Source organism: Bos javanicus, chromosome 2 (genome assembly GCF_032452875.1).
Source record: "Bos javanicus breed banteng chromosome 2, ARS-OSU_banteng_1.0, whole genome shotgun sequence".
Taxonomy (NCBI): domain Eukaryota; kingdom Metazoa; phylum Chordata; class Mammalia; order Artiodactyla; family Bovidae; genus Bos; species Bos javanicus.
In genome coordinates, this window is record NC_083869.1 from 20,348,198 (window position 1) to 20,367,663 (window position 19,466).

Here is a 19,466-nt window from a genome sequence, read left to right on the forward strand (position 1 = left end):
TGGTGGCTCCCACACCGAACAGTGCAGCTTCACGCTATCTAATCTCACTGCGGTCACAACTGAAAATGAAACCAGAGTGTCCTGGCTGGGTTTATTCATGACTGTCTATTCCCTCACCTACATAAATAACACACACTTCTTGAAGAAGGGAGAAACAAAGTTTCTACAGAGATCTATATTCTGTCCTAGGTTATTTCTCTTATACTTGACAGTCAGCAGTTTATGACAGGTCTCTGTTCCTCATAAGCAAACTATCCATACAGTCTCTGAAATATAAGTGTTTTAATTGTGGGGAGAGCCAAAACTCTGGTTATACGCTCCAAAACTCTGGTTATACACTACCACGAGGGCTGGTTTGTATCTATGAGATAATTCAGAACCAATTATTCCATCACAAACGATGTCATCAGGGCAAACCTTAACATTTGCTGTCACTCATGCTAACTTCTTTCTTATTGAAACAGCCTATTTGTATACAGTATCTTATCATTTTGTGAATCAAAACAGAAGAATGATATTAGGAAGAAAGTCCTGTTAACAACTCACTGTTGGGCAAGTGAGCAGTCTCAGGCTCTGAATTCCTCTGTCTCTGCGATGGTGATAACAACTTGGGCCTCGAGGTCTTAGCACCCTGAAGACATGGACAAACACTTCTCATCTTTCTGATTCTTGGTTTAGCACAGAGCTGGTAATTACAAAAGATTTCTTCAATCTCTGAAAGTGTTCATGAGCTATAGGGCCATCCGGTGAGTCACTTTTTCTCCTTTCTCTTTAGTGGGTCACTCACAGCTTGTGACAAAAACACTGCTAATTGTATAGCTGGTGCCAGGGGCACTGTGGAGTCGCTGAGGAAGTCGCTGTTAGCTACTGATTATTCTCCAGAGAGGCTGCATGCCATCCTGCAAGAATGCAGGCTGATGCCTTGAAGTTCTTCCACCGACAAGGTGCACAGCCTGGGGCCAACTATTTTAACTGCAGCCTTCTCAGCTGTGAAAAATGAGAACAGCGATCCTCACGGCTTTAGAAGAGAGTTGTGTTTATTAATTAGTCTGTATTTCAAAGTGCTTCACAACTGGAAAATTTCACGATTGCATAAAGGAAGATTCCCTTTCATTTTATCCCCCATCACATTAGGATGAAAAGAAACTGTGCTCACTGAGGCTGTGAGAAAAATGGAGGGGATTCAGGCAAAAAAGCTAACAAACCTGACTTCCGAAGGTAGTGGCTCATTTCCCTGACTGTAAGATGACACCCATTAAAGGGAACTTTTGTAAATTAGGTATCTCAAAGGGCAGCCAAACCTGCTCTCTGAAGAACTGCTTTTCTTTTAGACTTAATTTTTATGATCCCTTCAAGAAAAAAAAAAAAAGAAAATGAGCCAAATCACACAGTGATGGGTATTTGAAAAGCAAAGCTTCCCCTTCTTCCTAGGAACTGCTTATTTTATTTATTTATTTATTTTCATATTTATTTATTTATTTATCATATTTTATTTCTTGAGAAATACAACCTAGACCTGCTTGTATCTCCACCATTAGATCCTCAGACCTCCTTGTCCTTTTCCTAGCTTATAATAGAAAGCAGGCCCACCAAAATTTTCCTAAGTGCTCCATTATCACCAGAATATCAGTTGATTCAAAAAAAAAAAAAAGAATTTGTTCCTTGTTCTTCTTGTAGCTAACTGTCCACTCATTTTTCATCTCCTTCTATGCTATAAAAATGTAGTTGCCTGACTGAAACTGGTCTTGCTGGTGTCCTTTGCATCTAGCTGGGGTTGCGTGATAAGTTCTCCCCAGTGGAAAGTCAGAAAAATGGGATTTCTAAGATGTGAGTGTGCATCTTTACTCTCTCTGAGGGCTGGAAGAGATTCTGAAGACCTCGGACAAGTCTGAACCTCAAGACAGAAACCTGAATCCTGTGTCCTGCAGCTAAGGGACATCTGTTTGGATTGTTATCTGAGTGAGAAATAAACTTCTAGTGTGTTAAGTCAATTTTTTTAAAGTTTATTGTTATAGCAGCTAATAGTACCCTAACACATACATTTGTCAAAGCTGACACTCTTCCCCAAATTTCCCATTATAGTTGTCTTTTCCATGCCAGACCACGAAACTCCTTCAGGACTTTCATGACATTCAGGATAGTATGAGGTAAGATATTTAATAAACGCATGTGGAATAGAGGGAGGGAGGGAAGAAGGAAGAAAAGAAGGAAGGGAGGGAGGGAGGAGAGATTGAATTCATGTGAATGCATTTAAAGTGACTTGGTTATTTTCTTTGAAGCTTTCAAGCTCAGCATGGCCACCACCCCATTAAGTGGTAAAGGTGGGAAATATTTCTCCTTTCTATATGGTCTTCTAAAGGATGGACACAGAGCCATGAGAGAAATCACTGACCAGAGAAAAGCAATCCCTTAGAGAAAGCAATCCAAATATCATCTCCCTCAAGAGCTGGGCCACCGCCAGCATCTCCATCAGCAACTTGGAAGAGTTGTCTGTCTTCCCGACACAATAAAACTGGAGACATGAGCACATAGAGCTCTCGCCAGCACAATTACATGAAGCCAGAGCACATTATCACTTCTAGCTTGCAGGATTTATGACCAACTATGATGGAAAATAAAGACAGAGATATTTTACTTGTCTAAATTCATCACTCACAAAAGGCAATACATTTTAATCAGAGAGAATTTGTATAAATGGTGCTTTTTCTAATGAAAACCCTCACAAACAGAGCAGAAATAGATGTTGGCATCTTAGAAAGAAAAAGGAAAATGAAAAAGATGGCCACTTTGCTCCTGGTCAGAAAATATGCAGTTGATAGCCTTTATTATTGAAAAACTTCCAAATGCATTGAGGCAAGCAAGGCTATTTTGGTGGTTTCCTGGGTTTGGGAAATGGCTTTTAACTTGAGTGGAACAGGGAGCAGGTTTGTATACCCTTTTGGTGTCTGCTGATCCAAGTATTGTGTGTCTGGGCATGCTCAGTCATGTCTGACTATTTTCAACCCCATGGACTGCAGCCCACCAAGCTCCTCTATCCATGGGATTTTAGAATACTGGAGTGGATTGCCATTTGCTACTCCAGGGGATCTTCGTTTCTTGTGTCTCCTGCACTGGCAGGCAGATTCTTTACCACTGTGCCACCTGGGAAGCCAAGTATTAAGTGGTGAAGCTAAAATCACTCTACTTGTAAGAAGCCTGTGATTTCTGTTTGCTGAGAGGGCGTTACTTCCTGTGGCAGTCCCCCTGCCAGAAACCCCCTTAGAGCCCGGCTCTTCCAGCAGCAGACCATTTCTAGGCTTATGCTCATTAGCTGCTCATTAGTTGTCTCCACTCTGGGATGCCTACCCTGGGAGCGCAGGGTCTGCAGTGTTCCTGGCCCAGTGTTGGTAGGTGGTGAAAGCTCAGAAAATATTGAAGAGTTCTGACTAGGCTGTGACTTTACATAATTAAATGTTCTTCTTTACACAGACCATTTGTTTTCACCATCAGTTCGCTCATGTTGTTTTTGTTGTTCAGTCACTCAGCTGTGTCCAACTCTTTGCAACCCTATGGAGTGCAGCATGCCAGGCTTTCCTGTCCTTCACCATCTCCCAGAGCTTGCTCAAACTCATGTCCATTGAGTCGGTGATGCCATTCAACCATCTCATCCTCTGTTGTCCCCTTCTCCTCCTGCCCCCAATCTTTTCCAGCATCAGGGAAAAGACTCATCTTTTCCAGTGAGTCACTTGAAGACAACGAAAAGGTAGACCAGGTGGTTGTTGTCTAATGTTTTAAATTTTTCATCATTGAAATACATGCTGGTTGAAACCACTGTTTGTGGGAGCCAAAATTATAGCCTCTAAATTTCTGCAAGATGGAAAAGATTGAGAAAAAATGTAAAGTGTTATATAACCCTTCAAGTGCAGAATATGTCCCTATATTCTGTTGATGTTTGGTGCGGCACCCGAAACTGTAAAGGCAAGTTTGTTTCCAGAACACCTGAAACAGAGACCGCTTTTTTATGATGTTTGCCTCTCATGGTCAAGTTTACATTAGGGAGCTATATTTTCCTTATATTTATTTTAAAATTATTTGGGTTTTCCAATAAAATAACATTTTCATTTTTTTCCCCTCTTCTCAGATGAACACATTTATTATTTTTATCCAAGAACATGGGGCTGTGGTTGGTGGTTGGGATGCCCTGAAGTGGTATACTTGGAAAGGATATGTTGTTTGCATTTAACAAATTACTTAGTCGGCTGAATATCTAGTGACTAAAATAATAACAGTTCATCAAAACACAGTTATCCCAGATATCCTTTCAAGAGCGTCAATCAGATGTCCTAAATTCCAAGAAAAGAGTGAGAATTGTGAGGAGGGGGAGACCAGAGGGACAAACCGTGTTTGGAAGCAGGAAGTAAGTCAAGGAACTAAGGATTTGAAATAAAACAAAGGGGGAATACATGAATCTTCTCCTCTGAAGTCATCCAGTTTGAACCTAACCCAGGTTAGGGGGAGTAAAATCATTATCTGATGTTCTGAGGCCACTTCAAAAATGCATTGGTACTTTCAACCAGGCTAGAATCAACATTGAAAAACCACCAGCACCTCTGACTTGGGCTGCAAGGCCCAGCTCTGGGCTCATATCTACCTGGAAGGGCCCAGTGCCACTTAGTCAGGATGAGGGTCAGGGCAAGGGCAGAGCAGCCTGCTCACTCAAGCTGGCCTCAAGGGGAGGCTGGTGGTGTCCAACCCTGGGCTACTCATTCAACTCCTCTCTGGAGCAATAAACAGGAAAGTGGCAGGAGGCTAGGCTCCTTTAAGTCAGGTGCTCTTAATCCTCTAAGGCGACTGGAGATTTATTTTTTAATTCAATAATAACTTAGAGTACATGTATAGACATACTCACGCGTATACATACACATATATGTATATACACACATATGTATGACTATATAATTATGGGTGTACATATATGTATGCATATGTGTATATATATGGGCTTCCCTGGTGGCTCAGATGGTAAAGAATCTGCCCGTAATGCAGTGATCTGGGTTTGATCTCTGGGTCAGGAAGATACCCTGGAAACGGGAAGGGCAACCCACTGCAGTATTCTTGCCTGGAGAATTCCAGAAACAGAGGAGCCTGGTGGGCTATAGTCCATGGGTCATACATTCATGATTGGTGTTTACATAAAAGTGAATGTAAAACATGCTAAACTTAAGATTGTAAAGCGGTTGTACAACTCCATGAATACACCAAAACTGTTAAATTGTACATTTTAAATGGGTAAGTTTTATATGTGAATTATATCTCAATAAAAATGGTTCTTAAAAATGAATGTATTTATCCCTCTATTTTTCTAAAAACAGCATACACTGGGTTTTGTTATTGTTATTGACTTCCTCCTGTGCTTTTAACTTCTTCAAGTCTTAGTAGTCATAGCATACACTCCAAGATTGCTGAATTGTTGATTAATGAATGATCTAGTTTTAGAGCTTCCAAGCCACATTGTCCATGTTATGGGGTCAGTGAGAAAAATTATGCCAAAGAAATAAAATCCATCCAAAGTGCTGCCCTTCCTGTGCTCCTGCCCCTCTCCCCGCACCTTCTGGCTTCCCATCATTCTCTGAGGGTGGAGGCTTATTGTCTTTCAGGCATCATCATTTTAAAGATGACACTTTGGATTATACCTTCTACTTCTAACAGTCTATGATGTGGATGAGACTGGCAGAAACAGTTGTAAATGTAAGAATTGGTGGTTATTTTTTTTTAACCTGTCTTCAAAGCCAGTTCATATGCAAAAATTCAGCCTTACAATGTCTTGTGATATCTAATTGCAGTTGTTTTATAGATGATAAAATCTTATAGGGGGTTTATATTAGTCAGTTTCATAGGAGATATACATTTCTTTTTTCCTTTGATGGTTGGTAAATCAAGTGAATAGCATAGGGCAGTGCTTCCCAAACTGTTGTAAAAGATAAAATTTTATAAAATCTCCAAGAGTTTGCTAACTTTCATAAAAATCAATAAAAAATAAATTACCAGTTTAGACTACAAAATACAAGCCCCCTTTTTGTTTATTTCATCTGGGGGGGTTTAATTTTCAAATTACACCTCTCCCTACTCTCCCTTCTGTGAAGTGAAATTGTTAGTCACTCAGTCATGTCTGACTCTTTGCGACCCCATGGACTTGTGACCCCAAACTCTCCAGACTTGTCTATCCATGGAATTCTCCAGGCAAGAATACTGGAGTGGGTTGCCATTCCTTTCTCCCGGGCATGTTCCCAACCCAGGGATTGAACCTATGTCTCCTGCATCGCAGGCAGATTCTTTACCAGCTGAGACACCAGGGAAGTCTGCCTTCTCTATCTGCTTGCAAACTCCAGTGGCTCCTTTCACCACCCCCTCACCAGTCCTCTCAGATACTCCCTGCCTGCCTGATCCCCCACCTGCAACTCCCACCAGGTCACTCCCATTCAGAAAAACACCTCCAAGCACCGGCCTTCCAACCACCCTCAAGGCCCTGTCCCTTGCCCTCCATTTTGAATATTAAATTATTGAGTAGACATTAAGCTACATTTGAATAAATAGTATCAAAACAAACATGGCATAGAAAAAAATTTGAATTTTTAAAAACTAAATATTATAGGTTGTTCACTGAAAATATCTATAAAGGTGAATAATAGAGAAAACTACTGCTACACTCAGAATTTTTATAATTCTGCCATCATAACATGAAATAAGTGGAATAAATCCCCATACTAAATACCTATATTCATGCTTTTAATGAACAATTTGTATATCAGTATTTAATTTCAATGTGATGGATGAGTTTGCTTCTTGCTTTGCAACTTACCTAATCTAGGATAGATTGATGACAATAATACTCATAAGGGAAAATGTGTATCAAAACTCTTTCTATGTTTCAGTAATACTTAAAAGAGAGAAACCTGTCTTGTAGAGATGTGTCCATAGTAACAAGGACAAAATAGGATATTGGTTTTTAATTTTTTTCTAAAATGAAGCAAGTGATACTCTATTTGCAAAATTTCTCAATTTTCAGTATCAGTAACCAGTTCCAACTACTTATTCTGTAAAGTTATAGTTAAATTTAAATTAATTGTTTATGAAAGACAAGGTTTCTGTCTTTAAAACTTCTGGGTTACAATTGACTAATTAACCTTAAAATATCACATGCTTAACATGGTCCTACTGCTCATTTTATAGACTTTCCTCACAAGTTCAATACTCCTTGATCTGATCTGTATGATATTCAGTGAAATGAATTCATTGACCATGCATTTGGAAGTCAAGGCAATGTCAAGTTGCTAAAAACATTTGTATCCACTTACTCTCAATTTCTGTACATATCTCACTGTGGACTAGTAATAGTTGATAGACCAGCACTGGGCCCATGGAGCACACTTAGTAGCACCGCCATGTAGATACAGCATTCCTTTGCTTCATCAAAGCAATTGAAGTCATCTCTCATGATGAACTCAAGCATAAGATGGATGCTTATATTCAAAAAGCTGAGATTTTATGATCCCATGGATTAATGTTAACCTAAATGGAAGATTCAGAAAAACTGCTAATGAGTTCTTCATTTGTATATTTTCTCTTCAGTAATTTTACCAGTGACTTAGATGAAGGTGTGAAATTATACTCATCAGATTCAAAAAATTGTTTATATTTATGAAATACTTGGTATGACCCACACACTGGACTAACTATTTTACATTGATTGTTTCACTTAATCTTTAGAGTGATAATTCTGTGATATAGGTACTGTAATTATCCCTGATTTAGAGATGGGAAAAGTTAAGTAACTTCTCAAAGTTTGCACAGCTCCTTCATGGTGGAGCTAGGATTTGAGTTCAGGTCACCTGACTCGACATCCAAATCTCTGAACCACCTAACTGGCCACCAAAACTGGCCAGGATTGGCACACTTATATGTGATGGATTCAGGAGACTTAAAAATATTCTCTAGGCAAAATTGCTGGGCAAAAATCAATACTGTGAAACTTAAGAGGAATCAGTCAACACAAGTCAATTACACAAAAGCTGGCGGAGGAAAGCCTGGCGTGTCAGAGTCCCTTGGGATTATCTCATATCCTGCCAGCTTCACCTCGGTTACCAACCACCACAGCAGCATGTGTCCAAAGGCCACTTCTGCTGACAGCACCTCATTTAAAGAGCTTGAACCATGCCTGGAGAAGACTGTTCAGGATACAGGTTATAGCAACTGGAGTAATCCCTAGCCAACCAGAGATGAGAGCTGATGGATAAATGTTTTGCTGTCAATACTTTTTATTGAAAGCAACTCTGACAAGCATTCTACAGCCTCCAGTGGTCCTCGTAAAGTCCAGTCCCAGTTGCCTGCTGCAGGAACCAGCTTCACAAGGCCCCTGTGATTGGTTGTTCCTCCCTCTTCATTCCATGCTCCCTGGTCCACCCCTGATTCCCAACATCACCTCCAAAGACACCACCTGTAGGCATGTTCTTTTCTCAGATTCTGCATTGGGATGCAGTCTTAGTTTGGGCAGCTATTTTAAAAATACCATAGACCGGGTAGATTAAACAACAGCCATCTATTTGTCATAGTCCTGGAGGCCAGGAAGTCCAAAATCAAGGTACTTGCAGATTTGGTGTCTGGTGAGAGCCCATTTCCTAGTTCACACAGGATTGATTTTCCATAGTATCCTCACAGGGTGGAAGGGAGGTGAGCTCTCTCTGGAGCCTCTTGCATAAGGGCATGAATCCATTCATGAGGGCACCACCCTCATGATCTAATCACCCCAAAGGCCCACCCTCCTAATGCCACCGCATTGGGGATTATGTTTAATTTAGAGTTTGAGGAGAAACAGAGTCTATTGTACCAGGTGAACACATTAGCCTGGCAGTGAATTGTGTTTTGGCTGAAGATAGGAATGTAATATGACAGAAGGAAAGAAGGAGAGAGGAAAGGAGAAAGGAGGAGAGAGAGAGAAAAGAAGAAAATTGGGGAAAAGAGAGAAACAGAGAGAGAAACTGGTATACCATCTGAAGACCTGTAAGATTTCAGTTGGCAACATCACCTTGCAGTTCTCAGCATTCATAGAGAATCAGCACATCTCATGTTAGGGCCCTTTGAGTCATTGTTGTGGGTACCAGAAGGGTCTGATAGACACACAGCCCCCAACATACACACCATCATGAGCTACAATTTGGTCCCCTTGCAATGCTGCTCTCCAGCTCTGTGCTCAGCCCTCTGCGGCCTTCCCGAAGGCAGAGTGCCCACAGCCGTCAAACGATGCTCAGCTGGGCACTCCCAGATTGTCACACGGGATCCTCTTTCCTTTGTTTGTCTTGTTTGGTTGCTTTTACTTATTGGGCTTTTTACGAACGCCTCCTATGCTGCAGCATCCTTGAAAAAAAAAAAAAAAAAAGGCCTGCCACAAAAGGCAATGGGAATAACAATAAAACCTTGGGTTTTATATAGCACCTCTTTTCTTCAATGCTTAAGGTGCCTTCACATCTATAATATCTTCCTGACATCCCTAAGTGGGCCAAAGCAGATAGCACATGGGTTAGGATCTAACCTGTCAGGTTCCCAGTGCTCCTAGTAGAACGCTTAAGAGATACTTGACCGAGTCCTGAGTGCGTGCATGCTAGGTTGCTTCAGTTGTGTCTGACTCTGTGCCACGCTTTGGACCATAGTCTGCCAGGCTCCTCTGTCCGTGGAATTCTCCAGGCAAGAATACTGGAGTGGGTTGTCATGCCCTCCTCCAGGGGACCTTCCCAACCCAGGGATCAAACCCACATTTCTAATGTCTTCTGCATTGGGATGCAGGTTCTTTACCACTGGGCTTCCCTTGTGGCTCAGCTGGTAAAGAATCTGCCTGCAATGCAGGAGACCTGGGTTCAATCCCTGAGTTGGGATCCCTTGGATGTAGGGAAAGGCTACCCGCTCCAGCATTTTCTCCTGGAGAATTCCATAGACTGTATAGTCCATGGTGTCACAAAGAGTTGAACAGGACTGAGGGACTTTCATTTTCATTTTTCTTTACCACTAGCGCTGCCTGGGAAGCCCTGACTGAGTCATAGGCATTTCCAAAATCTTGCAGCCTCTAAACTAAGAGATCATTTAGCTAATTGTTTTCTTCCCTGGTGGCTCAGAGGGTAAAGCCTCTGCCTGCAAAGTGGGAGACCCAGGTTCAATCCCTGGGTTGGGAAGATCCCCTGGAGAAGGAAATGGCAACCCACTTCTGTACTCTTGCCTGAAAAATCCCAAGCATGGAGGAGCCTGGGAGGCTACATACAGTCCATGGGGTCCCAAAGAATTGGACATGACTGAGCAACTTCACTTTCACTTTCTTCCTTTTGGGTTCTTTCCAAAGTTAATTACCAACCTTTGTTCTGGCTATGAGATCTTCAAGACTATGTTCTTTATAAACATATGCTAGTTTATTAGTTAAGTTTAAATATTTACAATATCTTCTAATCTAGTAGTTTGGCTTCTCTGATGACGGTTGTCTGTATCTCTTTAAAAAAGGAGACATAGAGATATCCAGCCTTAGTGCCCAAAGCTTGCAGAAAATGGAAGAGCTTTTACCTCCCCTGATTTTATCTTCTGGGCTTTAGCTTTAATTAGAGACTGTGTGAGCAGGACAGGTTGGAGTAGTGTGAAACACGTAAATTACCATGGTATTAAAGAGGGTCACTGTATCAAAGATGAGGAGAGCCAAATGTGTAAGCTTAAATAACAACCACATGTTTTTCCACATTGATAGCCTTGTGGTGTCCAAAAAATGAAAAACTGTTTTCAAGGTACCCCTGAATGATCTGTTCCTGCCCAGGTCTATCCAGGGTACCTTGACCATGTCTACAGACTACACCACTCACCAAGAATCTGAGCCATTTGTCTGAATCTGAAATTATTCTGCCATAAATGCTTAGAGAAGACCCACATGTATGTTCACATGAGAAAAGAGAATGGTCCACAGCTTCACTGCTGTGTTTCTTAGCTAAAGGTCTTTAGATAAATTCCAAGGTAATAAATCATCACATGTGCCAGAAGAGGATATTTCTGATAATTAGATCTATCTATATGACCCTAATGTACACTGCCATATAATAACAATAATACTAATGGACACTTGACATTTGGGTACCATTGTGCAAGTTTCAAAACACTTTCCCACTTACAATAAACATACCAGTAGAGGTAACTTGGGCTGACCCCAATCCTAACCCTATTAAGGTGGTATGGTATATGAAGGTTCTTTCTCAAGAATGTAAGAGGAAATAAACAGATCAAAAGAGGGTTAGCAGTAAAAGTTTGGGGGAAAAGGTGCTGAGCATATTATTTGATTGGGGGTTGAGGGCATGAAGAGTCATAGAAGACCAAACTGAAAGTTACAAATAGTAAAAAAAAAAAAAAGAAAGAAAGAATAAACAGAAGGAAGTACAGAAAATATGTAATGTACATAAATCTTTATAGTACAGTGCCTTCATCTGAATAAAGTAAATGTGTAAATTGGCAAATATATGACAATGATGCATGCTTTGCCAAAAACAATCAAATTCAAAATTTGCTCTAAAAACTGAGCTGGCCAAATAAAACACATTTTTCTGGGTCACCATTTACCAAATCCTGGAGGATGAGGAAGAAAGAGCCTGTCAGTGTGGAGAGGCAGTGAGGGGCCAGGAGGGCAGGGAGGCCCCAGAGAACAGACGCTGTGCGGTGACGACCATGTCACTTGTGTGCGAGAGACAGAGCAGAGGACTGGCTGGAACAGACCCTCCAGGGCCCTCCATCCGCCACCCCGGGACTCTGCTTTCCCCCCGCCAATTCCAGCCCATGTGGGATCTGACAGTAAATGCCTTTCCTGATAAGGAGTGAGAGTTTTCTTACTCTCACAAAGTAACAGCCAAAAGAGTCAGAACAGCCAAACAGACACCCTTCATATGGCTTTTCGGATTTTCACAAAACCCTACACAGGAGAGGAGTGGAGGTTGGGGCTCATGGGGTCTAGTGCTACTTTTAGTAAACCCTGCCTCCTTTACCTTCCGAATAAGGTAAAGAGACAAGGGTACATGCGCCCTCCTGGTGCAGCGGACATTTCAACCCGCTTGATTCACAGAGGCCACACAATGATCTCTTTTCTGCCCCTTAGAGAAAAGGGGCTCCATAGAGAGGAATCAATGGTAGTCTTGCCAGTGCTGGGAGGGTTATCCCCTCAAATTGATCCAATTATATCTTCCAAAAGATAATGCAGAGGGACTTCTCTGGTGGTCCAGTGTTCAAGACTCCATGTCTTCCAGTGCAGGAGGTGAGGGTTCTATTCCTGGTCAGGGAACTAAGATCCTACCTGTCACACGATGCAAAAAAAAAAAAAAAAGCAAAAAACTACACAGAGGATCTGGAACACCTAAGTATGTCATCATGTGAAGAATATAAAGTAAATATGTAAAGTAATACAGCCATACTTAAATAGCAGTAATAAACTGTTAGGCTTAGCAGGAAATGGAAAATAGCTAACGGAATAATGCAGAGTTTGTTTATTTGTGGAGTGGACGGCCATCATCCATCATGTTCCCAGGTCCCCTACCAATGGCAGCAGCTAATAGGCTTGCTTGGGGTGATGAGGTGAGCCCAGGAAACCACTCTTTCTGAATTCTAAGGGAAGTGCAGTTGTCAGCCACACAAGGGAACTTTGTAGCAAGAACCTGTGATGCGGTAGAATACGGTGGTGGTTAGGATCATGGCATTTGGAGATGGTCAGTGTTATATCTGTGAATATGGATTTTTGGAGCAGGAGAGGGCACCTGACCCAAAGGAGAGATTAGTCCATAGGCTAGCACCCAACCTATTGTATATGTAGCCTTGGAAGTTTACCTAGCCTGGCTAAATCTCAGTTTTCTCTCTCATAAAATGAAAAAATAATACCTAACTCAAAAAGCTACTGCAAGTAACACATGAGATCTGGAAAGTGATATGCCTCAGACTTAAAACACACTCAACAATCCTTAGTCACCGTTAACCTTTAGCCAAAGCAGTGGCCACAGAGCCCAGAGGCCAAGATTCCATATCGTTAAGGCCAAACTAGGAGGGCAAGTTTTCCCAGGCTTCTCTTCACCCTCAGAGTGAACAGGAGGAAGTCCATTTAATCTCAGGTGAGCAGACCACCATACCAGCAACGATTCATTTACTCATTCAAGAGACAAAATTCACTCTTGGATTAAAGAGGAGGACAAAAATAACTATATCAGAAATGATCAAAATCTGGTTTGTAGGATATAATTTTATTTCATAACAAAAATTGGAGAAAGTAAATTGCCTTTCTATTTGACTATGAAGGAAAAAAAATAGCACAATCCCTTGCTGTTGACATAAGGCAAGGTAATAACACGCACTGGCAACCTTGCATCCACGTACACGTCGGTGTAGGTCGAGGCTGATAGTGCTGCCAGGATATCGATGTGGCCCTCGTGAGGCTGGTACTGAGGCCCATCCTGAAGGATGCCCTCCTGCTCCCCACGCTCCCATCCTTCCTGGAGCAATGTGACCTCGGGGCAGATGAAAGCCTGAAGACTACTGAGACGGCAACCTAGTTCTGTTATGATTTTCAAGTCTAAGGCTTCAGAAGAAAGGAACTGTATCTCATGTAGGCTCTCTAGGTTGTATTTATAGGCATCAATGATCAAATTAAAGAACTCCTGGAAATAAAAATGCATAGTTATTCACTGCAATAGCTTTAGTATCCAGCAGTCATTTTCTTTCTTTGAAGTGCTATGTGAACTTGAGTTATGTATTCAAACAGTCCAAGGTCAGTTTGAGGGATAGGCTTTTTCACCTTGCTCATGGTAAGTGATTAAGTGAGGCAGAGAAACGACGAGAAATGTGGGATTCCATCACCTTTCCCTCCACACTCACTCTCCTCCATGGTCCACGGCCAAACTCATCACTCCATGAGGTCATGGAGGCAGGCAAATCTAAAAGGCCAGGCTAGGGGAGAGATTGGGCATCTATGGACCTCACTGGAGGCCACTTCCTTTCAGCCCAGCTTGTCTGTCTTCTCCATACTCTTGGAGTCACTGCTCCAGCACCCACAGGAAAGCCTGGCTAATCACTGAGTATAACAGGGGCTGAAGACGTTCCCCCTTCTCACTGACATGAACAGCAAATGATTCTGCCAGGAGGTAATATATCTAATGCCACATTATTCCATGATGCCGAGTGTTGGGGCTCAGATACTGCATTCTAACACACACAGCAAAACACACGGACACTAAAATAAACGCTTTTAATAAATGAAAATACTTCTGAGCCAAGTGAGAGCTGTCAGCTGCTTATGAAGACTCCTTGGTCACTAGGGCTGCCCATTACAGATCAAACCATTTAGAAACATTAGAACCACAAAAAGGATGGGATTCTCAGACTCATCTACAGAATGGCTTTTTGGTTCACTCTGCAGAATATTTTTTCCCTATTTGTAATAAACGAGTTTAAACTAGAATCAAATTTTGATACTTAAAAAAAAATCAGCCAGTACAATTGATAGCACCGGTTAAAAGAATGAAACACTTTTGCATGGAAACAATGATTCATGAACTGCGGTTCCCTACAGGAGATGAAACCATTTGGGCTTTCCTCAGAGATGCTTATATTACTGGCAATGTTTTTTTTCTTTTTTTTTTTTTAAACTTCATTATATAGAGAAAATTCCAACCTTCAATTTTTCTTCTTGAGAGGGTTCAGTGGTTGCTTTGGTATACGTGTGTCTCTTGGTTAGTGTGTGTGTGTGTGTGTTCTTGGGCACACACACGAGTGTGTTTCATAAAATTAGATTCTAGCAAAGGGAAAGCGCATTTATGCAAAAGCAATTCATCAACCACTTCTGTGCTCAGAATTCACGGAGGTAATTTAGATACTTTAATGGCAAGGTAGTTGAGGTAGGTAGGAGGCAATGTCCCCTCCCCCATCCTACAGCTATGGTAATAGAAAACGTGTGCTCTAAATGAATCTTTTCAGGAAAGTAATTCTCGTTTTAATTATTTATCCACTACCAAATATAAAATATAATTACACAGCCAATGTCCATGGGAGCAAAATCTATGGCACAGAATAGAGTAGAAGAGTGCTCTGCTTTGAGAAATTTTCCATTTAGAAAAGAAGATATAAAACAAATAAGATTAGCCAAATGCAGCTTTTAGGGCTAATCTGATTTTCATAATGTTAATGTTTAGTAAGAGCCCACCGCGTGCTCAAATACAATGGCTCCAGAATTTGCAGTGTTTTTACTATGGCCTCGACCTTTATGATGTCAGACATATATTACTTCTCTGCTATAATTTACTATTGACATCATGGATTAAATTTGTTGTTTCAGCTAATGTAACTGAGCAAGCAAGGTAGATTGTGAAACCGAAGCCTGCTACTGAAATACGAGGGTTGTCAAGTATAAATTTACAAAAGATATTCAGACTGGGTGTGGAAGACAAAAATAAATGGACAAAGAAGCTGTTTTTGACAGACTGCAAGGGGCTAGAGACTTCAACTTGAACATTGTAAATCCAAATGTCACGAAACACTGCTGCAGAGTGAGAGATGTGTCTAGTCCTCAGGAATATAAATGGTGATGGGAAACCAAACTTTCAAGATGCTGTGTGTTTTTGAAAAGTATATCCCAGCTGCCTCCTTACCAACTCTTCCTGCCCTCTCCCTCTACCCCAGCTTGCAAATCACTGCAAGACCCCACCCCAGAACCTGTAATGACCACAAAGCCAGGGTTCCCCAAGATACCATATGGACAAGAAACCAAGGTATGTCAAGAAATATTTTAAGCTGTATTTTTTTTTTTTTTGAAGAAAAATAAATGACCTCAATGACTGTATTCCCCGGACGTGAGCCATGACCAGTTTTCAAGTCCCATAAAATAATGTTTTTAATACCAAAGTGCAAGTTGCTTAGGAGGGGATATTGTAACCACTGAAATACGTAAGGTGCTCACATCACTCAGCACAGAACCTCTAGGAAAGCAGTCGAGCCACCTCCACGACGGGTCTCTTAGAATAACAGTCTGGCTGGCAGGGCTGTGGCTGTATGAGACCGTCAGTTCATAGTCAGGTTTTTTTTGTAACCTCCCTAATGTTTTATTTTCCCAGATACCCTGCCAGCTAAAAGGATTTGAGAATAACTGAAATAAAAATACAATAAATGTGGACTCTGTAGATCAATTGATAGGTGGCAAGCACAAGACATCTAGAAAGTGAAAGTGCTTTTCTGTGTCACAGCTTGTTGTTAAGGATAATGTCCATGTGGACTGCTTGGTATAGTCTAGGGTTAGAGGACTCATGGGCATGTCCAGCTGGTATGCATTTGGGGGCACTTTTAGGAGGATGGATAGCCTGGGGTTCCTCTTGTCTCTATAAACTCACTTAATAGCTTGTTATCCAACCACATCTATGAAAGGTGGGAGAACTCTATCCAAGTCTGTGAGTCTTATAAGCAATGAGCATTTATGGAATGCTGGACTGGGCCTTGAAATCACATAGTATCATTACATCTAGACTTTGTCCTCAGGTCCAGAGTCCAAGGTCCATGTGTGTCTATGTGTAAGAGAGAAAATGCATATTCTAAGAGCAAATCTAATGTGCGAAATTGAGGACATGAGTACATTTCTTTGCTCCTTGGCCCAGATAGTGCCTTTGAATAAGCTGTCAAAGACTAGGGTGAGGCCAGACAGTGTTTCAGGCAGTCACATAAAGAAATAACACTAAGTACTCATTTATATCTGCTTTGGTGCGCCATGGCAATCCTAGATGGAGAATGGGGTGACCTTCAGAGGCCCGTTGTCATCTTTGGTATAAGGAGCCTGGGAGGAAGATGCGTGGTGAATCTAATCCAAAAAGAGAGACCAAGAGCCCCATGAGCTGACTCCAGAGCAACCTTAGGAAGATTCACAACCTGCAAGGGAAGCCCTAACTCACCTAGACCTCTTGACATCTCTTCAAGTTAATTTTCAGGTGATTGACTGCAGGTTAATTGGACATCCTCCAGGGCTCCCTCTTCTGGTATAATTCAAATGCTCGTGATCCCAGAGCCTTAACATTGGTGTACTACATTCTTAGGCCGACATGGGTAGGAAACTGATTATAAAAGCCGATAGCTTAATTCCTTCTGAAGAAAATAGTACTATTTCTTTATTTAGAAAAATACCTCTTTTGTTTAAGGAAATTCACAGCTTTGACTTCGCCTGACGCTAGCACTTAGTCAACATCCCATCGCATATTTTCATGAGCTGTTTATGTTGGACTGGAGCCACTGTGTGTTAATTTATCTCTATCTCCCTCTGGGCCAGTGGATTAGTTCAGATGTGTTCAGCTGCATTGAACAAAAATCCAAATACAGTGGCTTAACCCATATCTCCTCATATATCATAAATTTCACAAGTAACGTTGAGCACAGTTGGTGCAGCAGCTTTTAAACCATCCCTCCAGCTTCTTGCTCTGCCGTTTTAACACGTGCCTTTCATTCTCCTGGCTTCACGTGAGGAAGGAGCAAACCGCAAGGATGTAGGAAGAAACGGAGCCTTTATCAAGACAAGAAAACTTTCCCACAAACCTTCAGCAAAATTTAACTTGAAGTAAGAGTAATTTTACCAAGAGTTACTTTACTAAGTAACTCTCTTCAGAGTAACCTCATTTTGGGGAGACTGGAAAACAGATGTGTTACCTGAGCATAACACCATCAAGAACAAAAAAAGCGGGGGAGGGGAGGCTGTGGGCAAGGAGAAAGGAAAAGAATGGAAATCAGGCAGACAACGGGGTTATTGCCACACTCATACACCGGTAAGTCTGCCGCCGGATGCGCTTGTTGACATGAGTTAGAAACTTTAAGACTGCTCTCAATTATTCTAACACACACACACACACAAACACACACACACTTGAAAGTTTGCCATAATAATATTTTTTCTGAAGACTGGGAAGATGATAAAGTTTCCAGATGCTCCTATATAAATAGTCATTTAAGTCCCTTGGATATTTCCTTGTTTGTAAAATGATAAGAACACAGAAACTGGAGACAGAAAACCTGGATTCTGAAACTGATTTTGCTCCCAACTCCATTATTTCTCCTCTAACTGGTTTGACACCTACACTCTTAGTACCTCTACAAGTCCGTTCTCCACCCAGCAGATACATATCTCACCCGTTCAAATGCTTCAGTGGCTTGGGCTGAAACCCCAAGTACTCAGAATCTGATTCTTACCCAGATCCTGTTTATCTCCTGCTTCACCGGTACCCTCTCCTCCCCCACCCGCCACAGACCCCCACCGCTTGCTCACCTTGCTCAGTCACACCAGCCTCCTTTGTTCCCTTAACCACATCTAGTCGCTGTGGGCCTTTGCTCTTGCTAGTCTTTGTCTGGAATGCTCACACCAAGGTCTTCAGTGACTGGCCCCTTCTCATAGTTCAAGTCTCAGTTCAAATGTCACCTCCTAACAATGATATCCCGGAGAAAGCAATGGCACCCCACTCCAGTACTCCTGCCTGGAAAATCCCACGGATGGAGGAGCCTGGTGGGCTGCAGTCCATGGGGTCGCTAAGAGTCGGACACGACTGAGCAACTTCACTTTCACTTTTCACTTTCACGCATTGGAGAAGGAAATGGCAACCCACTCCAGTGTTCTTGCCTGGAGAATCCCAGGGACGGGGGAGCCTGGTGGGCTGCCATCTGTGGGGTCACACAGAGTCGGACACGACTGAAGCGACTTAGCAGCAGCAGCAGCAGCAGCAATGATATCCAAGTACAATTTTCCATCCAAGTCTTCTCTATCATACGACACTGTTCATTTCCTTCAGGAGACATACCACAATCTTTAATCATCTTGATAATTTATTTATTTGCTTAGTGACTGCCTCCTATTGAGAATATAAATTTTTTGAGAACAAGAACTTCCTTTCTTTTATTCACCAAGGGTAATTCTGGCACAGTTTCTGTTAAGTACACGTTATCACAAATATTTGTTGAATAAATGAATGCAGAATGAAGGTCTTTAACTTGATCTCACAGATCTTTCCAATGCTAAAACCCTATGATTTCTACCTCACAGGGCTACTCTGAGGATAAAATGAGACAATGAGTGTGAGTCTATTTTTTTTTAACTGGTAAATATTACACAAATGTTAAGGCTCTTTTTAAAATCGTGTGATTTAAGGCAATTTGTAAACTGTTAAACAAAACTGGGCTCTTTGAACATGGTTTATAAAACAGCACCCGAAATAATAGAAATTAGATCCAGAGCAAATGAACCATTTTAAAATAAAGTGTTTTCTAAAGAGGTGACATTCTGGAAAACAATACCAACCGAGCAATTTTTTTCCCTCAATCGGCTCTGTAGAAAGTAATACTGTTCTTCCTGCTATAATATTTGAGGAAGTTCTATTTGCAAGTCATTTCTAAAGGGCAACCATTTATTTTGTATTAGTGATTCT

General features: G+C 41.5%; 1 long non-coding RNA gene across 2 annotated transcripts; it reads left to right on the forward strand.

Moving 5' to 3' along the window:
- Nucleotides 1-384: 384 nt before the first annotated feature.
- Nucleotides 385-15,813, forward strand: LOC133258180 (uncharacterized). 2 transcript variants are annotated; one of them, XR_009739849.1, is made up of 4 exons: nucleotides 385-746; nucleotides 2,083-2,147; nucleotides 5,637-5,727; nucleotides 15,359-15,813. It is a non-coding gene; the product is annotated as an uncharacterized LOC133258180 (long non-coding RNA). The 2 variants fall into 2 exon arrangements; XR_009739850.1 differs by lacking the exons at nucleotides 5,637-5,727; nucleotides 15,359-15,813 and adding an exon at nucleotides 2,280-2,401 and having other exon boundaries at nucleotides 387-746.
- The last annotated feature ends 3,653 nt before the right edge of the window (nucleotides 15,814-19,466 follow it).